An 18,287-nucleotide genomic window follows, 5' to 3' on the forward strand; every position below is an offset into this window, starting at 1 on the left:
GAGAATTGAGGGGAAACAGCTGTTCAGCTGTCCAGATTGCACCCTGGGGAATGCCACACCTTATCATCCAAAATCTCTTGCTGCATAGCATCAAGTAACCTGCATCTTTGGGAATGGACATACGATTTTTTTTAATGTCGTGGTCTTCACACTAGTGAAAATGGGCAAACAGCAGCTAACCAACAAAATGTAATAGCAAATGGAACAGGTTGGTTTTAAAAAAGGAAAATCTCTTGGTAAGGACAGCAAAAAGTTCAGTCCTGGTGAAAGAAAGCAAAGCATTCACAGAGAAACCAATTGAGGCAACACCCAGGATAAGGAGTTCAAAGACAAATAGTTATATTTCAAGCACTATTCTGAACAGTTCCCATCCAGTAAAAGATTCCAAGGAGAGACTGATTCACTGGGGAAAACTGATGCACACAATTGTGTTTGGTACAAGATTTCACCCAAGAAAACTGGAAACCAGCACTGACAACATCAACACACCAAAGCATCTAGCCACAAACCAACATGGGTTTTGTTGTTAGTCTGTGAAAAGACAAGAGAATCACACAGGACATAAAATAGTCCAAGGTAACCAAGTTTTCTTTAGATTATATCTTTAAATTTAAAGACCATTGTAATATATAATTTTTAATATCTGAGTGACCTAACATTTGAATGGTAAAGCTGAATGTTAAACTGAGGTGTTTTATAATGCTCTGTTTAACTTTCTCTGTAATTCTCTGAAGCTGAAATTCACCCAGAAAGGCAAGACTGAATCTTTCCGTGTGTGTTGACTGAGTCTGGAATGTTGTGAGCACCAGAATGCAAATAATGACAGGTTTCAGAGTAACAGCCGTGTTAGTCTGTATTCGCAAAAAGAAAAGGAGTACTTGTGGCACCTTAGAGACTAACCAATTTATTTGAGCATAAGCTTTCGTGAGCTACAGCTGAATGCATCCGATGAAGTGAGCTGTAGCTCACGAGAGCTTATGCTCAAATAAATTGGTTAGTCTCTAAGGTGCCACAAGGACTCCTTTTCTTTTTGAGAATGCGAATAGTGGCTGGCTGACACAAAGTCCTCAGGCCCATCTAAAATCTTCAGAGGGGTCTCTGGGCAAATGGGTTCAGGTGGGTTGGGGACAGACTCGGTGAGTACCTGTAGAATCTACAAGTACATGGACTGGGTGTTCTGAAGCTGGTGCAGAGGGGCAGGAATAGTAGCCACAAAGGGGCTGAGTTGTAGCCTAGTGGCCCCCATTCAGTGTTGGGGGTGAATTCCCTCACTGCCACCCCCAGCTCGTTTGCCTCACGAAGTCTGATTACTCCAACTTTGTGCTGAATGGGGAGAGTAAATGTGTCTGCCCCAACAGTGGTGTCTGGATGAGGAAGTCAAGTTTCTTAGCAAGAGGAGTCATTTATTGGCTTTCTTGACTTGTAGTTGGCCTTCAGTATCTCCTTTTTAGAGTTTCTATCTTCATTAGTGCGCCACTGTTCCCTGAATCACTACTTCAATTGTCTTTTCTGCCTTGCTTTGCTCAGCAGGGACTCTGTTATTTTGCTAGCCACATCTGCGGAGGAAGTACAACATTTCAATATCCTGTTTAAATACATAGTGTTCCACAGTTTATCTACACACAGAGCACTTATAGAACATGTCCTTGACATCTGGAGGTGATACATGTTCATTTATATACATCCTTTTATTTTCTGATCTTTATCCTAACCGTATGACAGTGGCCAGATTGTATTTTAGTTGCTAGAGTCATACATAGTATCTTATTTTTATTTTTATCTATAAAGCTCAAGTTTTTGGAGCAATCTAAACAATATACTCTCTTCACTGGGTCCCCATTCTCTGAGACACAAAAGTGTATTCATTAAATTCATATTATTGATGAATATTCTATCTTCATTTTGTGCCGTGCCCATCACCAACGCATCTGAGCAAGCTCTTTAAAACCACAGCAATGCCCCCATTTTATTGAGTCTGATAATTTCCACTTGGGGCACCCATACACAGATTAGGATTAGTAAACTGACCATGTTTATGACTGGTGCCAGAGGTATACCTCTAGAAGCGGAAGGTCTCTGTGCACAGAAATGATACATCACAAGCAATAGATAGGCAGCTCTCCCATTCTGTCTCACCAATATGCCTTTGTCATATATTGCATGTACCACCTTTTGGGATGAAAGGGGAGTTATCACTCCTTTGTGGTTAAGTTCCTAGCCTCTCGGAGGAGATTGCCAACATAAATGTCAGTCAGTGCCAAGTATGAAGGTGTATTTTTGTAATATGCCTGTTAGCATCTGTATATTTGAAAATAACGGTTGCAGTCTGTTAAGGTTAAAGATGGTTTAATTTTTTTCATCAAAACATTTAAATCTCTGAGTTCAAACACTCCCAGGCTTCATGGTGTTCAAAACTGTATCTGAATTTTAGAGTTGAAGCCCATGTCTCGTCACTACTGAACTGCCCTGACATTGAAGTGAAAGGCTGGCTAACCCAGTACTGTCCCACACAATAACATATAAACTGGGCCACAGGAAATTTGCATGATTTTAATGGCTAATTTCTGTGGCTAATGTAGGAGAATTCCACAGCAGATATTTGTGCAGCACCAGCACTCTGTGCCTACAGATCCTGCTGGTAGACTGCAGGGATACACCCTGTCCTTGCTGAGCCATTCCTATAGATACAACACATTGACCGGCCATGCGAAGCAAGGACTTACACACAACTTCACAGCGTTTCTCTGTTTGTGTCTCTGTAATGTGATACCTTGTGAATACCACATCCAATCAATTCCAAAATTTCAAGAAATATTCTAGGCAGAATCTTACTGATTTTGGTGAAAAATGAGAAAACCAGATGGGGAAAATGGGGGTACATGGTGCCCCTGGCATCTAGTTAGCAGACCCAGCAGCTTCAACCACCTCTCTAATTGTCTATAAATAAAGGAACCAGTTGATTGTAGCCATTAACACCTTCCAGAATACCAATACACCCATTTTAGCTCTGCCCATCCTCCCAATAGAGTTCATCTCCCATACAGAAAAACAAGAAATAAGAATGATCTATGGGAAGGTACTACGGGGGAATGGGATGAACACAGAACCCTGGCATGAGGGGAAGAATAGGGGACAATAGTATGGTGGGGGGGGGTGACATTGGAGAGTCACAGAACTTCTAGCATAAGTGAGGGGGGTTGGAGGAATGCAAAAAGCCCCTGTTGTGTACAGTGAGCTCAGCCTCCAGAAACAATGAAATGTGGCACCCTCTGGTATTACACATGGAGCACCATTCACCCAAATCCAGAGCCAAGCCATCTAAGATAAAATGGTCACTTTTCATCGTGATAATGTCAACAGTAGGTTGTACTATAGCTGAGACTTTCCCCCTCAAAAACATCCATCCCTGTATATATACGTGTCTGTTTTTATTAATAATTAAAATTGAGTTGGCCCTGGATTTGGATAATGCCTACCCAGCCGTGTGTTTCACTTCCTTAATTGTGAGCTTTACTCAATAATTTAAAATACATGTGAAAAGTATTTTGAAGGTACCTATTTCCTATGAGTACCTTGGAGAACAAAAGAATGTTTTAAAAGTTTGGTGATTAATTTTTTATTTTCATAAAGAAACAGACAATGAAAAGTACAAAAAGGGTCTTACAGCTTGTATATATTTCCAAATACCTCATGGGTGACGGCTCTCCAATAGAATTATGCAAGTACACAATTTTATAACTTGTCAAGGCTGCAAGACCAGGTAATAGAAAACCAGACAATACTACATAGACATAGCATGTTAGAGCCGGGGTAACAGTCATAAAATAGGAGAAGACCTACATGAACAGGGAGTGGAGGGAAGGAGAGACAGCTGGGGGAGAAGAGGGGTTAGGTGGAATGGGGGTCTGGCGTTCTAAAACCTTCTCTCCTGTCTCATTTTCACACGCACACACACACACACACACACACTTACCACGCCCTTTTATTCTTTCTAAGGCTACATCTACACTTAACATGCTGCAGTGGAGGGGTTCTTCCCTCAACATAGTTAATCCACCTTCCTGGTAGCTAGGTCAATGGAAGAATTCTTCCATTGATCTAGTGCTGTCTAAACGAGGCACTTGGTCTACTTACCTCCCTCATTCAGGGGTGTGGATTTTTCACATCTCTGAGCAACACCACTGGGTCAATTTAACTTTTGGCACATCTCCAAAGGAAACAAAGGAAAAGGGAAAGGGAGGGAGAAGGTCAGCATTGTCATTCATTTCCCCACATTTCTGAGGCTGTGGTATTGGCTGTGAAATCATATTATCCTATGGACTCTGACCATTGCTAAATACATTTGTCTACTGCCTTCATGCATGCTAAATTATTTCTAGGTAACAAAGAAAAAAGCCCAGTAGCTAGGTTTGAGGGGTTTTTTTTTTTGTTCTTTTTACCCTATTCAAGCTGCTGTTGCACTGGCTCAGGGGGTTTTCCTCTAGATTATAATATTAACCGGCTAGCTGTATGACTCATAAGAAAACAGCACCGTATTTAGCCATGTGGTTTAATTCTGAGGTCTCTTTGTCAAAGTCATGTGCAAACTCCACTTGCACATAATTAATAGGTTGGAAAACTGTAGCTGTTTCAGACTTGGCACCAAGCACTAAACTTTTTACCGTTTTTTGACCTAAGTGATTAACCAAGTTCAGGGCTCTGTGGATTGTTTCACTTAGGAGGAGACCCTGATGATGGAGCAAGGTATCTGATGCAATCCTGTTCATTTACAAAGAATGAACAGAAAGTCCTGTGTCCCTGAACACAGTAGGAACCAAACAGTAGGAGTCAGTTTCTTTGCTCACAGTCCCAAGACTCTTCCAGCCAGCACTCAGCCCCAAATCTCTCTGTCCCAGCTTTTTCTCAGGGCCAGGCTACCTTTCTGTTGGTGTAGGCTGCATCCATATTATGGGGTCATGTCGACATAGCTATCGCACCATAGCTAGGCCACGATAGTCCCCATAGTGTAGACATGGCCTTAAACACAACAGGCCAAATTCTGCCTCTGGAATGCACATGTGTAACACCCACCAAAGCCAATCATAGAGGTCTGCAGGCACCCAAGGGCAGAATTTGGACCTTTTATTGATTTGTGTAAATCTTTATGGCCCATAAGTATCATGGCCTGAATTTTTTTCAAAAGTGACAACTGATTTTGGGCGTCACAATTTTTGATACTCAGTGTAAGACACATTAAAGGGGCCTGATTTTCAGGAAGTATCAAGCACTTGCCCTCTGAAAATCAGACCTAATTAAAGTGTCCCCTACTCGACTATGCAAATATTGAGGCAGCAACATCACCAGTCACTTTTGCAAATTTAGGCCATGGTTCCTGGCATATCACTGAAAACGTGTTCTTGTCAAATGGTTTTCAGCATATACGATACATACTTACATCTCATAAGATTAATTAGGGGCCATATTGTGACAACTTTACTCACAATGAGCAGTACCTTATTCCTAGGTAATTCCACTAGCTTCAAACTATTCAGGATAGTTCTCTTGGTGTCAATGGGATTTAGGTACATGCTTTGGGGCTTTCCCAAATCAGGGCTTACAATTAGAGTGCTGATAATAATGCAAATAGTGGTCCCTTGAAGGACTGTCAAAGGGTTGCTAAAATTAAATGAGGGGGAAATTGCTGAGAGATTGGAGCCCTTAGAGAGAGGAGCAGATAATACAAAAGCAATACAAAAGATAATACAAAAGATAATACAAAAATGCAAATGCATTTGGCTTTTAGTACACAGGTCATTGCTACTTAACTAGGTAGCTGTCAGCATGTACTATATGTGCCACTGTGTAGCTGTGTGCATGCCCAGTGCAAGTCCCTCCTGGTTACACTGCTGATCATGCCCAGGACTGTGAGAAGAGACACTGCACTGACTGATGTTCATTTCACTGTGTGTTCTCCCTAGGGGGAGAGGAGAGGTAATTTTTTTATATAACAGGCCAGAAACCACCCTGAATACAGATGGGTCTGAACCCAAAAGTGAGACTCCATGACCTTTTGGGGAGGATGGGTATTTCACCACTCCAATCAGATGTGGGTTCCAATTTCAGCTCAGTCACCATGATGGGGAAAACCAAGAGCTCAAACCCAAGCATCCCAAAACATCCCAGACACAAACAAAGTGCCTGATCCTATGCCCATCTAAGCCAACAGAGGGATTCCCAGTGACTTCAGTGGCCATAGGATTGGGCCCTAAATTCTTAGGCACCACTGCTGATTCATGATCATAAGTAAAATTCAAACCAATGCTAATCATGGGTCCAATAGAGGCTTTTAGTGTGATCAGACCAGTAAATTACATCTCACTTTGATTAATTGAATCTAACTCTTTTCTCATTTTCTCATTTATTTTTCTTGCTTGCAAAGCTTTTATGAAACATTTCCAGTTTTGCTATATAATTGCCAAAAAAGCAAAAGCCAACTGTTTAATCTCCCATGTCTATTAGTAACTTTTAAGACCTTCTGCCACCCAGCTCCCCCATACCTTCATTTCCCTCCAGCATGCCTGCTGCATCTCTGAAAAAAAAGAAAAATTGAGAGTACATCTTTTCGCCACACAACTCTATGACCTTTGGCTACTAAAGTCACCTCACTGTGTGAGCTACTGTGGTTGAACAAGTGTTGCATCTGGCAAACATCTGATGCAACCGTTTTTCGGAGAACTACTGTACAGTTAAGCAAACCACCAAACTGTGGTCAGAGCACGTAGAGCAACGTAGACTCATAGACTTTGTCAGAAATTCAATATGATCATCTGGTCTGACCTCCTGCCCATTTCAGACCACAGAACCTCACCCACCCACTGTTGCAATAGACCCTTAACCTCTGGCTGAGTTACTGAAGTCCTCAAATCATGATTTAAAAACTTCATGTTACAGAGAATCCAGCATATACACTAGTTTAAACCTGTAAGTGACCCATGCCCCATACTGAAGAGGAAGGCAAAAAAAACCCAGGGTCTCTGCCAATCTGACTCCAGAGAAAAATTCCTTCCTGACCCCAAATATGACAACCAGTTAGGCCCTGAACACGTGGGCAAGACCCACCAGCCTGACACCTGGGAAAGAATTCTCTGTAAAAGGTGAATTCTCGATGTGGATTGAGAATTCTAGTTAATAAATAAAACAGTTGTGTTAGAATGTAAAGAGCAGTCGCGCTAGTGCTCTTGTTTAACAAGCACCTGGAGAGAGCACTAGATATTTACCATATTAGGAAATTCAAGTTTATTCTGTTGGAGCACAATCATTAGATGAAGGTAGAACAAAGATGCCATAGTGAATCAGACTTCATTGCATGTGTCCTGCCTCACACGCCAATGCCTAATGCTTCAAAGGAAGGAAAAAACAAACAGCCTACAATATACCTGTCTACTTGCGTGATGTTATACACTGGAGTGGAGAGGGGAACTCCTCCAGATCCCCATCAGGATCAATTTATGCCCTGAAAAATAACTTTTAATTCCCTTTATTAAGCTTTGCTTCTCCAGTGACCGATGGTGTGTTTGATCATGAAACATTCCAGATAAATAAGCGGCAAAGAGTCCTGTAGCATCTTATAGACTAAAAGACGTATTGGAGCATAAGCGTTTGTGGGTGAATAAGAAGCAACTGTGCACTGTAGACTGGTTTCATGAAGGAGATGTAAGAAAACAAGAGGCAAGAGTGCCCCTGAACATGCCACAGAATAAAAAGGAGGGAGCAATTTTTAAAGACAATGATGGAATTTAATGCTAAGAAAGGGGGCCAGACAGAGAGCATTGGAGACTGAAGTCCCCCATTTACCAAACCAATAGGCACTGTGGAGCAGTGAAAAAGAGAATCCTTCTGAATTCTACAGTGGAGGACACAATAAGGCTGCCCTCCCTAGAAACCTTTTGTGAAGGCTTTGGGAATACCTCCGAGACAGCTTCATTGAGCTGTCCCTGGAGGATTTCCGCCCCATCCCCCAGACATGTTAACAGACTTTTCCAGTAGCTGTACTGGTTGCAAATGCATCCCAAGTCTTCAGGGCAAAGTAATCATTAAACACGCTTGCTTTCAAACCGTGTATTATATTTACAAAGGTACACTCACCAGAGCTGCCTTCTCCACCTTCAGGGTCCAGGAGCCTGGGTTGGGAGGGTGTTGGGTGATTCAGGATGATAAACAGTTCCTGGCTGTTGGGGAGAATGGTTTCTCCGCTTGCCTGGTGTGCGCTATCTTCAACCTTCCTATCCTCATCATCTTCCTCGTCCCCCAAATCCTCATCCCTGTTGCATGAGACTTCCCCCTTGCAGGAGTCCACATATGGGGCTGGGGGGGCGCTGTGGTAGGGGCACCCCCTAGAATTGCATGCGGCTCATCATAGAAGCGGCATGTCTGGGGCTCTGACCCCGAGCGGGTGTTTGCCTCTTGGGGTTTTTGGTAGGCTTGCCTAAGCTCCTTAAGTTTCATGTGGCACTGCGGCGGGTCCCTATGATAGCCTCTGTCCTTCATGCCCTTGGAGATTTTTTCAAATATTTTGGCATTTCGTCTTTTGGAACGGAGGTCTGATAGCACGGATTCGTCTCCCCCTACAGCGATCAGATCCAGTACCTCCCATTCGGTCCATGCTGGAGCTCTTTTGCGATTCTGGGTCTCCATGGTCACCTCTGCTGATGAGCTCTGTATGGTCACCTCTGCTGATGAGCTCGCCACGCTAGACAAACAGGAAATGAAATTCAAAAGTTCGAGGGGCTTTTCCTGTCTACCTGGCCAGTGCATCCGATTTCAGAGTGCTGTCCAGAGCGGTCACAATGGAGCACTGTGGGATAGCTCCCGGAGGCCAATACTGTCAAATTGCGTCCACACTAACCCAAATTTGGCCCGGCGCTGTCGATTTCGGCGCTAATCCCCTCTTCGGGGAGGAGTAAAGAAATCAATTTTAAGATCCCATTAAGTCGACAAAAATGGCTTTGTTGTGTGGACGGGTGCAGGGTTAAATCGATCTAACGCTGGTAAATTCGACCTAAACTCGTAGTGTAGACCAGGGCTAAGCTAACTAGGCCCCTCCCAGTTCACCACAGAAAGCTGCAGATAGCTTTCCTCTCTTTTGAGATTGCCCAAGGCTAATGGATGGCTTCTGCTTCACAGATCACAAGGAAGTTAAGTGGGGGGACTACCCTCCAAAGACTACCACAGAGTGAGATGGGAAACTGATCATCAAAGAAAGCACTGTAGTGTAGGGGCCTCCCCCACTAGATCATTAAAGAGGGTGGTGAGAAAGCTGCTTCCTGGCTGAGATGGCCACAGTGAGTTGCACGCCACCTCCCTGGTGAAGACTCCAGTGATTCCTTCTGAGGCTCCACGGCCCATTTCTTGCTTTCTGGCTGACCCGTGGAATCAACATGTCAGCCACACAGGGGCATGGCACTTTTAGGTTAGTGGCTATGCTTTTTCTTAGTGGCTCAATCATCCAGAGACATGGGGGTCCCCCCTGCTTGCAGAGAGAGAGAGATCTTATGAACTTTACATCCAAGACTTTTATCTTCAATAGACTTGGTCAACAGCTTTAGAAATTGGAGATTTTTCAGCTGGAAGAAAAATGTTTGCAAAGAATATGTCCCTTTTCCCGACCAGCTCTAATTTTCAACGGGGTGAATTCTGCTCCAAAACTGGCTTTTACTTTCTTGCTGCCTTTAATGCTCTAATGATCATTTTGAAAATACTGATTGAATTTAACGCTGCTGAAAGATGCCAAGACAGACAGACAGGGCTTCCTCCTCTAGCACTGCCACACTGCAGAAGAGGTACAGCACGAACACGGGGCACAAAGCATGCCTCAAACCTGACCTGCTAGGACCAGCTGGAGGCCCGTCGCCTGGCTCATTGAATCACTGGTTTCAGCTGAGACTGCCTCCTGTGAAGGTATGTTTCTTGTGTGTGATGTGCAGGCCCTCTCAGAAGTCCAGAGCGGCCCTGGCCTCTTCCAGCTTTTGAGGCCCCTAGCCATAATAAAAATTTTAAAATGACAACACATGGTCTAATCTTGTGCCATCAGAACCGATATATTTTTATTACTATTTATGAACATTTTAAACTCTTTAATATGACAAAATCTATATCAGTTAACAAAAAAATTATGTCTTTTACCAAATCACATCTCTTATTTGCTTAAATTTGCAGCTCTAAGCTGAGAGAGTGTGTCACATTTTGGTCCGATAGGGATGCTCATAAAAACAAGTTGCGAAACTTATCAAATGCCGAAAATTAACAAGTGTCTAAATTTGAGGCCCCCTTTACACACGGCAGTGCCAGGCTGGTTGCCTACATTTTTAAAAGCTCTGGGTTCTATGCCCACTCTTATGTAACTGTGTTAACTGGGCAGATACTTTTTTTAATTGTGATTTCTTACATGCTTCTTTTTTCTGAGTTGCTATTTTTAAGTAGGTGATATTTCAGTTTCAAATTCCAGCCAAGAGGACTTTCCTCTGCCTAAAATATCCGCGCAGAAGAGGAAGGAAATTGAATTTATAAAGGCTTACGTCCTTTTAACCTAATTACACAACTATTGGTAACAATAAGCTTCAATTTCACTGCAGTTCCCCAGACCAGACATATTCCACCCTCTCACACAGTCATCTGCACCATGCAGCCAGGGATTTATTGCAGACACTCATTGAAATGAAGGACTATAAAGACATTAAAAATCTGCTAAGCTATGGGCCCAGTTCTGCCCTGAAGTCAATGTAAATTGCCCCTCAGTATCTGAGAGCTGAACTAGGTCCTGTGGGTCTTTGTTTCCTTCATCCTCTCCTTATTTCTCATCCTATTTCTTTCTCTCCTTTCTGCCTATTTTGTTTTGTTTTTCTTCAATTAAAATATAATTGCAGAGGCAGTAATAGCAGGAACACCTCCTTCTTGTCTCCATTCTTTTTCTTTTCCTGAGAGTCTAAAGTGGAGAGTTTTTAGGAGCTAATGAAGCCATGAGCCTAGCAGTGAGTGCGATCCATCCTTCCCCAGGGCCTACAGCATAAATTGTGTCTCCTCAGCGACTGTGTCTGTTATTTGAGCATAGTACCGATTAGCATCCGATCCTTCAACAGAACCTACCACAGGCCCTAGTGCTGCTCTGCCTCCAGAAAAGGAGCTATTCCAGCCTATTTGTACCCAGGGTGCCAGATGATCTGCACTACTCAGGCTACTTGAGAAGAAAACATCCAGCTGGTGCTCCTTGTGCAGCACTGTCAACTCTCAGGATATTTGGTGTCTTTTGTGAAGCCCCAGCTCCTGGAATCATGTCATTCTCAATAGCACTCAGTGGGTGGCAGGGAAACTATCACCATGCAGTTTCTATGTAACAAGTTCCCTGATGAGCTGGCTAACATTCCTGATTCAGTCCTTTCTACAGAAGGGTAACTCAATTGCATACATCACTGTGTTCAGCCGTTTTCACTTGGTGAATCTCTCCTGGCAAGATAGAAGATTTCTTGTGAAAATTCATTTACCTCTACCCACTGCAAGGTTATTACTCCTTCCTCAGATGCAGCTGGTGCTGGCCACTGTCCGATGCAGGATACTGGACTAGATATGCCAAGGGTCTGATCCAATCTGGCAGTTCCTATATTCCTACCAAGAGCTTTTAAAAGCCAAATTCTGACCCTTCTCATCAGGATCTGTTAGCTGCTATACTTCTACAGTGGGCTGGCTTGAAAAAAGCAGATGAGACCCTGGAATGAAGAAAATATTTAAAGAGATAAAACTACTGTGATGGCCTCCTGCCTCTCTGGGATTATTACGTCACCCTCTGACTTCTGGCGGGCAGTCTTGCAAGAAGAGGCTTTCTATTCCTTGGTCCTTGCCAAATGACTCCCAGAAGATTTGAGACTAGACTTTCATGCCTTTATGTTGTTTGAGTTACTGATCGAGTGCCTCTTGGTGTGGCAGCTGGGCTCCTCACACATTTCCAAAACCACATCCATCCATAGCAATCCACCAAGAACAGTGGTATCAAGCTCTTTTTTAGGCCTTGTCTTCACTATAGAAAAAAAAAAGGCTCTACTAACTTGAGGTAAACTCTTAGTGAAGACAAGGCAGTTAGTAGTTGTCACATGTGGTAGCAGGATGAGTTCAAGAGTATGGGGAAACCTAAAGCTGAAGCATGAAGAGGCATACGAATGTTTAGCATATCTGGCACATAAATACCTTGCAATGCTGGCCTCAAAAGTGCCATGGAAATACCTGTTCTCACTTTCTGGTGACATTGTAAATAAGAAGTGGGCAGCATTATCTCCCATAAAGGTAAACAAACTTGTTTGTCTTATTTCAGAGTAACAGCCGTGTTAGTCTGTATTCGCAAAAAGAAAAGGAGTACTTGTGGCACCTTAGAGACTAACCAATTTATTTGAGCATAAGCTTTCGTGAGCTAATGCTCAAATAAATTGGTTAGTCTCTAAGGTGCCACAAGTACTCCTTTTCTTTTTGTTTGTCTTAGCGATGGGCTGAACAAGAAGTAGGACTGAGTGGACTTGTAGGCTCTAAAGTTTTACATTGTTTTGTTTTTGAGTGCAGTTATGTAACAAAAAAATCTACATTTGTAAGCTGCATTTTCATGATAAAGAGACTGCACTACAGTACTTGTATGAGGTGAACTGAAAAATACTATTTCTTTTATCATTTTTACAGTGCAAATATTTGTAATAAAAAAATATAAAGAGCAGTGTGCACTTTGTATTCTGTGTTGTAATTGAAATCATTATATTTGAAAATGTAGAAATACATCCAAAAATATTTAATAAATTTCATTTTGTATTCTATTGTTTAATAGTGCAATTAAAACTGCGATTAATCGTGATTAATTTTTTGAGTTAATCATGTGAGTTAACTGTAATTAATTGGCAAATAATAAAAATAAATAAATAATAAATAAAAATAAATAAAAATAAATAATAAAAATAGCTGTTATTTAATAAGTATATCTCAGATATTAATATTATCTGCTTCCGCTGGAGTATAAAAGAACAAACAGCAGTATGGCCTTCATCCAATGCCCACTGAAGTTAAGTGACAGACTCCCATTCACTTCAATGGGCATTGGATCAGGCCCTGTTTCTGAATGTTTTTAAGTATTTTGTATACATGCATCTTGGTCCATTTTCCTGCCAGGATGTCATAAATCACTTACTTTAGGCTCATTTAAATGCAGCTGACTCAGTGTGGTTTTATTCCGTTTGGGGTTTTTGATGTCACACTTTTTACACAGTGTCTTGCACCAACTTTCTCAATAAATATTCTGGCAGTAGCTGAGCAATTTACCCGACAGACTGGGTTCCTTTTTGTGGGTTTTTGCAAGTTCAACATAGAGTTAGTTGCCTGTGACTATGACAGGGTTTACTACACATCCTTCAATATGGACACCACTTACGAGGCCCCATCATCACAGTAGTTGGCTCCTGTGAAGTGCCTGGGTAGCAAAGCCAGGATTACTAGATATAGCAAGGCAAACTCTCCATTTGCCCAGTTAGTTCTGCAGGTGTGGGGAACTGCAAAGAGACTAGGTGGCTGGGAAGCAGATACAGCTGAGGCTCATTCCCCTAGTGAGCCCAGCTGCCATGTATAAAGCAGGGTGGGCGAAGGAAGGAAGGGAGGGACAGTTTGGCGAAGGTACTGAGTGAGGTTAGAACTCTGGAAGACAGCAATAGCGCTTTAGGGGGTGGCCGCGGCAGCTCCTGCTCCCTCTCTGCCTGGCCAAGGGATGCTAAGGCCAATGTGGAGGAAGCGTGCAGCCTGTGGCCGTTAAGCTTCTGTGCATACTAGTAAGTGCATTGTAAAACTAAATGACCTCAGTTATAGGACACCTGACTGACTGCAACACTTCCATGTTAAATCTTTGCTGGAAAACAGGCTGAGATGAGGGGGTTTTGTCCTGGGAATGAATGGATATAAGGAGTAGGAAATAGGGGGCATTTTTTCCCTCTGTCTCTAAAGGCTAGAGCCATTTGATGATCTGAAATGGCTCGAAGTACTTGCAAAACAGTGACCGTGACAACAGCATGTGCCATTTCTCCCACTGAACTCCTTAACTGAGTTTTCTTACTCTTCCTCCCTCCGTTCCTCAAATCGACCACAAGAGGGCAGTGCTCACCTTAACTACAAGCTCCTATAGTCCTTAATGTGAAACTCAATGCATGTAAAATCAAATCCCTTTCACAAAGCGTTGACACGAAATATACGCTAAAAAGACCTTATTCCCCGGCAAATGTACTCAATAACCATCTCCTGTGTCCAAAGACACAATCCTTTCCTAACTTTTCCTCCTGCAGTCCCCAGATTCAGTCCTTACTCCTAACTTTAATGGACCTTTTTCTGCTATGTTGTCAGCTACTGCTTTGAATTCTGGTGATTTTGCTCAGTCTGGTGCTTCCACTAAATGCCCAGTGCCTTTCTGGAGACCTTAAAATGCTTAACCTTTCCAGGTCCATGTGGCAGTATTGGGAAAGTTGAGACTGTCCGTGGTGGATTTAGGGAAGGCAGTGAGCTTACAGGAAGCAGATCTTTCAAGGCTATTTTCTGTGTGTATGTACAGCGCCTAGAACAATGGGACTGGGGCTCTGATCTGTCTGCATTCTAGATGTGATGGCAACGTAAACATCTAATAATATTGAAACTGGTGAAAGTGTGCTCCACTCCGGAAAGCTACTATGTAAAATGGCACCTCCGTAGTCAGCAGAGCTCCCTGTGTTTTCAGAATCACTTGGGGATGAAAATACGGTTTTAACCACTGGTTTTTGCTCCTGTTAACTCTGCAGAACTAATACCTCTAGGCTCTATGGGAAGGTGAGCTGGATTCTAGTCTAACTTGTGCATTGTTAATAGAATTGTTAAAGTAAATTCTCCCTGTAGGGCCAAATCCTGGTCTCAGTGAATTTTCTGCAATTCTGCTGAAAGCCAGTGAGGGTAGAGTTTGAAGACAAAGGGCTTATCCAGGTGTAGCTGAGGGCAGAATGTAGCCTCTCCTACGAAACCCTAAGCTGGTGTTTGCAGTTTTACATTGATCTCAGTGGGAGGTTGCAGCAGAGCAATTCTGCCACGAGGAGGGGTTGCAAGACTGTAAATTGGTTGCACTCCTAGCCTGATATACATTGTTAGGTATGGTGTGTGTCAGCGGAACCTGGGCCCCACTGGTTTTCCTGGGCTCCTGGGGGTGATGTGTTCTTCCTTCCCTAGTTCCTGGTCACTAGCATAATAGGTGGTAACCTGTGTAGAATGCTGGATGGAGGAGGAGTAACTTTGCAGCAAGTGGATTATTCTGATTTGGCCAGTCTCCTCCTCCAGTGTTTGTTTTCTCTCCTCCTATTCCAAACCATCTCCTTCTGCTTCTCCACTGTCTCTTTGACCACCAGCTAGTTGTCTGTCTTCCTACTTCTCCTCCTCAGCCATCCCCCCTCTCCTCTTACTTCCCTTCCCTTGACTTGTCCAAACCAGGCTATCCAGTTCATTCACACACATTCTCCAGGTCTCTCTGCTTCCCTCATCTCCACCCACCCTCCATGGGAGGAGAAGTATTTGCTCCCTCCTGTTGCTCAGGTTTGGAAAGTGGTCAGGTGAGTGTGAGGCAGTCAGTACTCTCCTCCTCCTGACTCCCTATTCCCCAATTGTGCAGCACTGCGGGGCACGGGAACCAGTGAGAGGAATGTGAAGGGGGAGGTAAGAGAAAAACTTGGCTGCCTGCTCACCTGCCTCCTAGCTGCTGAGAGGGGGACCAGCGTGGGAAAACTTGTCCTTTCCATGACACTTGGCAGATATTACCTTACCCTGTCCTTCGAATGTGCACATGCCAGGCATCCACAGCAATAAATCAGATGCATCGTCACCTGCATAGGCAGCTTATGGTATGTTATCCTTTCCACTTGCATTGCAGCCCCCCCGGCAAACTGGAAAGTCATCACCTGTGCAACTGACTGTAAGGACTTAAAATAGAGAACGCTTATATCAGTGTGATCCTGTGTGGTTCTCCGTTGCATACAAGTTCTCCACTTGCATCAAGTGTTGTCTGCAGCTTTTGCAAGTACGGTAATAATGCAAGGTTTCCAGACCCCACTTCAGATTTTTCTTCACTGGGTAAAAGACTGAGTTTGGGTTAGGTTTAGCTAACATGTACTAGCTAACCCAGACCTAAACTCAGCCACTTTCCCTAATGTACAGCAGGGGTAATGCATATAGCTCAATTTTTTAGCAGGTCAAGTTGTAGGTTGGGGAGCAATGAGTCAAAGACAGGGATTCCCGATGTTTGTGTTGTGGCAGTACCCAGCTGAATTTTCTGAGGCTGGAACACAGGGGCAGAGCAGAGGCAATAAACCTTTTTTGGACTTTAAGGAAAGTCTTGAGATCTCTCCCCCCACCCCCACCCCGACACACACACTGTCTGCAGTGCCCTAAGTGTGGATGAATGGCATTGATTATATTCATGGAATGTGCAGGATCTGTCAAGTCCATGTCATGTTCAGTCCTGACGAATGTGTTGATTCTCAGGATCCACCTGTAGATGACAAAGAGGAGTGTGTTTGGATGACCCTTGAACCTGACCTCTACTTGCTCCACCTGATGTGTGGAGTGGAATTCCCTTCCACAGATACCAGCCAGTGCTGTCATCTTGCATTGCGTGCTCCTTCGTGCCCAGAGTCTGACACCTCATGTCATTGAGAGGTAAGAAAAAATGTACAACTGCCTAAGTCTGAAAACTTCAGTCGCTTTGCTAAGTGTCATGATTTTTGTCCATAAAGTGTAAAAGAGAGGAATTTTTTCATGTATTATTGTGGGAAATTTAGGGCTTGTCTATATGGAGCCACTCAGGAACATTTATCTGAATTAACCAAAGGTGTGAATTTAAAGTGGATTAGTTAAACCATGTTCAACCTCTGTATAGACACTCTTGTGAAGAATTAAAGTGGCCTTCATTTGGTTTAATCTTAATTCAGATTATTTTTCTGAGTGGCCCTCTTTAGACAAACCCTCAGATAGATGGGCTCTGAATTCTTGTTTGCTACAGTGTTAAATACAACACCCCAGAGGCATTAAAGGAAACTGAGAAAGGCAAGCAGCAGTCAATGGCAGTTCTGTGTGCAGAGTGGGCCCTGTTGTTTATACTAGTCTGCATCTGTTCTAATTCTGTCACAATGAGCACCACAAGAAATTGTGAAGGCCAGAGTGATTGATATTCCTCACCTCATCTCCCTCCCCCCCCCCACCTCAGTGAAATGCTAAAATGTGAAGTTGGACACATCTCCCCCTCCTCCTCAATATCAACAAGTATTCCCAATATGTCGACTGCCCATGCTTTGGATTGCTGATCACAATGGTAAGAGAACCAGACTTTCAAAGTGAGAAACAGAACCCATGTGTGCTTATCTCTTGCAACTTTTCCTCTGCCACATAACACCCCTGCCTCTTCTTTGTCACCGTGGATTTAGTTCAAGGGCCTGTGCATGTGTGTGAGAAACAAGGGGTTAGCATACACCAGCTCTTTTTGGGGAAGGCCCCTAAAGGACAGCTGCACAGAGCCACCCTTTCAGCTCAGTCGATGGTTGGTTGTTTCTTCGGGTGGCCAGTCTACAGGAGTTCACAGAACATGGGCTGTAACACTGTAACGTGTTTGGTGTGGTTGTCTTTTTTGTAAAACCAACAAGGACATTGTGAAGGGCCCTGACAAAAGACACAGTCCTGGTTGTTAAGGGCTTATTGTGACACTGCACAGAACTGACAGAACAATCAGTGCTCCTTGCTTCCAGACTAGAAGTTTTGTAATTGTAATGACATGTTTCCTTTCGGTAGTTTTGGAAAAGAGGCAATATCTGCCTCCAAAAGGCTTTGATTAGGATCTGGTCAAACAAATTCTGTGACAACCCAGTTTTCCATTAAAGCCCAGGTTTTGACAAAACAATATTTGGGAGAAAGTGTCTGCTTCGTGGAAAAATCTGAAAGTTCTTGGGGTTTTGACACACAAATCAGTTGTTGGCCCCCAAGTTTTTTCCACTTTTGTCATTTTTATGTTGGCTGGGAAAATAATCATTTTCTGACCAGCTCTAGCAGTGGTATAGAAATACAGTACGTATACAACAGTGCTCTTGATTGGGTTGTGGGCCTTTGGGAACTCACTGTTTCCCTTCATCATAACAGCCTGAGCACGTTGGCCTTCCAGATATGCTACAAGGCCCACCTTTTCTCAGTGGCTCATGAGGAGATGGGTGTTGAGGAGAGCTGGGTCTGGGGTCAGTTTCATA

The 18,287-nt window shown here is 43.3% G+C and overlaps 1 long non-coding RNA gene across 1 annotated transcript in view; it reads left to right on the forward strand.

Annotated features, from left to right (window-relative positions):
• Nucleotides 1–18,287, forward strand: part of LOC119567093 — a 244,613-nt gene that overhangs the window by 5,586 nt on the left and 220,740 nt on the right. The window contains exon 3 of the long non-coding RNA XR_005226813.2: nt 16,540–16,713. This is a non-coding gene — a long non-coding RNA (uncharacterized LOC119567093). The remainder of the gene's footprint in view (nt 1–16,539; nt 16,714–18,287) is intronic.

The sequence above is a fragment of the Chelonia mydas genome, chromosome 9 (assembly GCF_015237465.2).
Source record: "Chelonia mydas isolate rCheMyd1 chromosome 9, rCheMyd1.pri.v2, whole genome shotgun sequence".
NCBI classification, from domain to species: Eukaryota; Metazoa; Chordata; order Testudines; family Cheloniidae; genus Chelonia; species Chelonia mydas.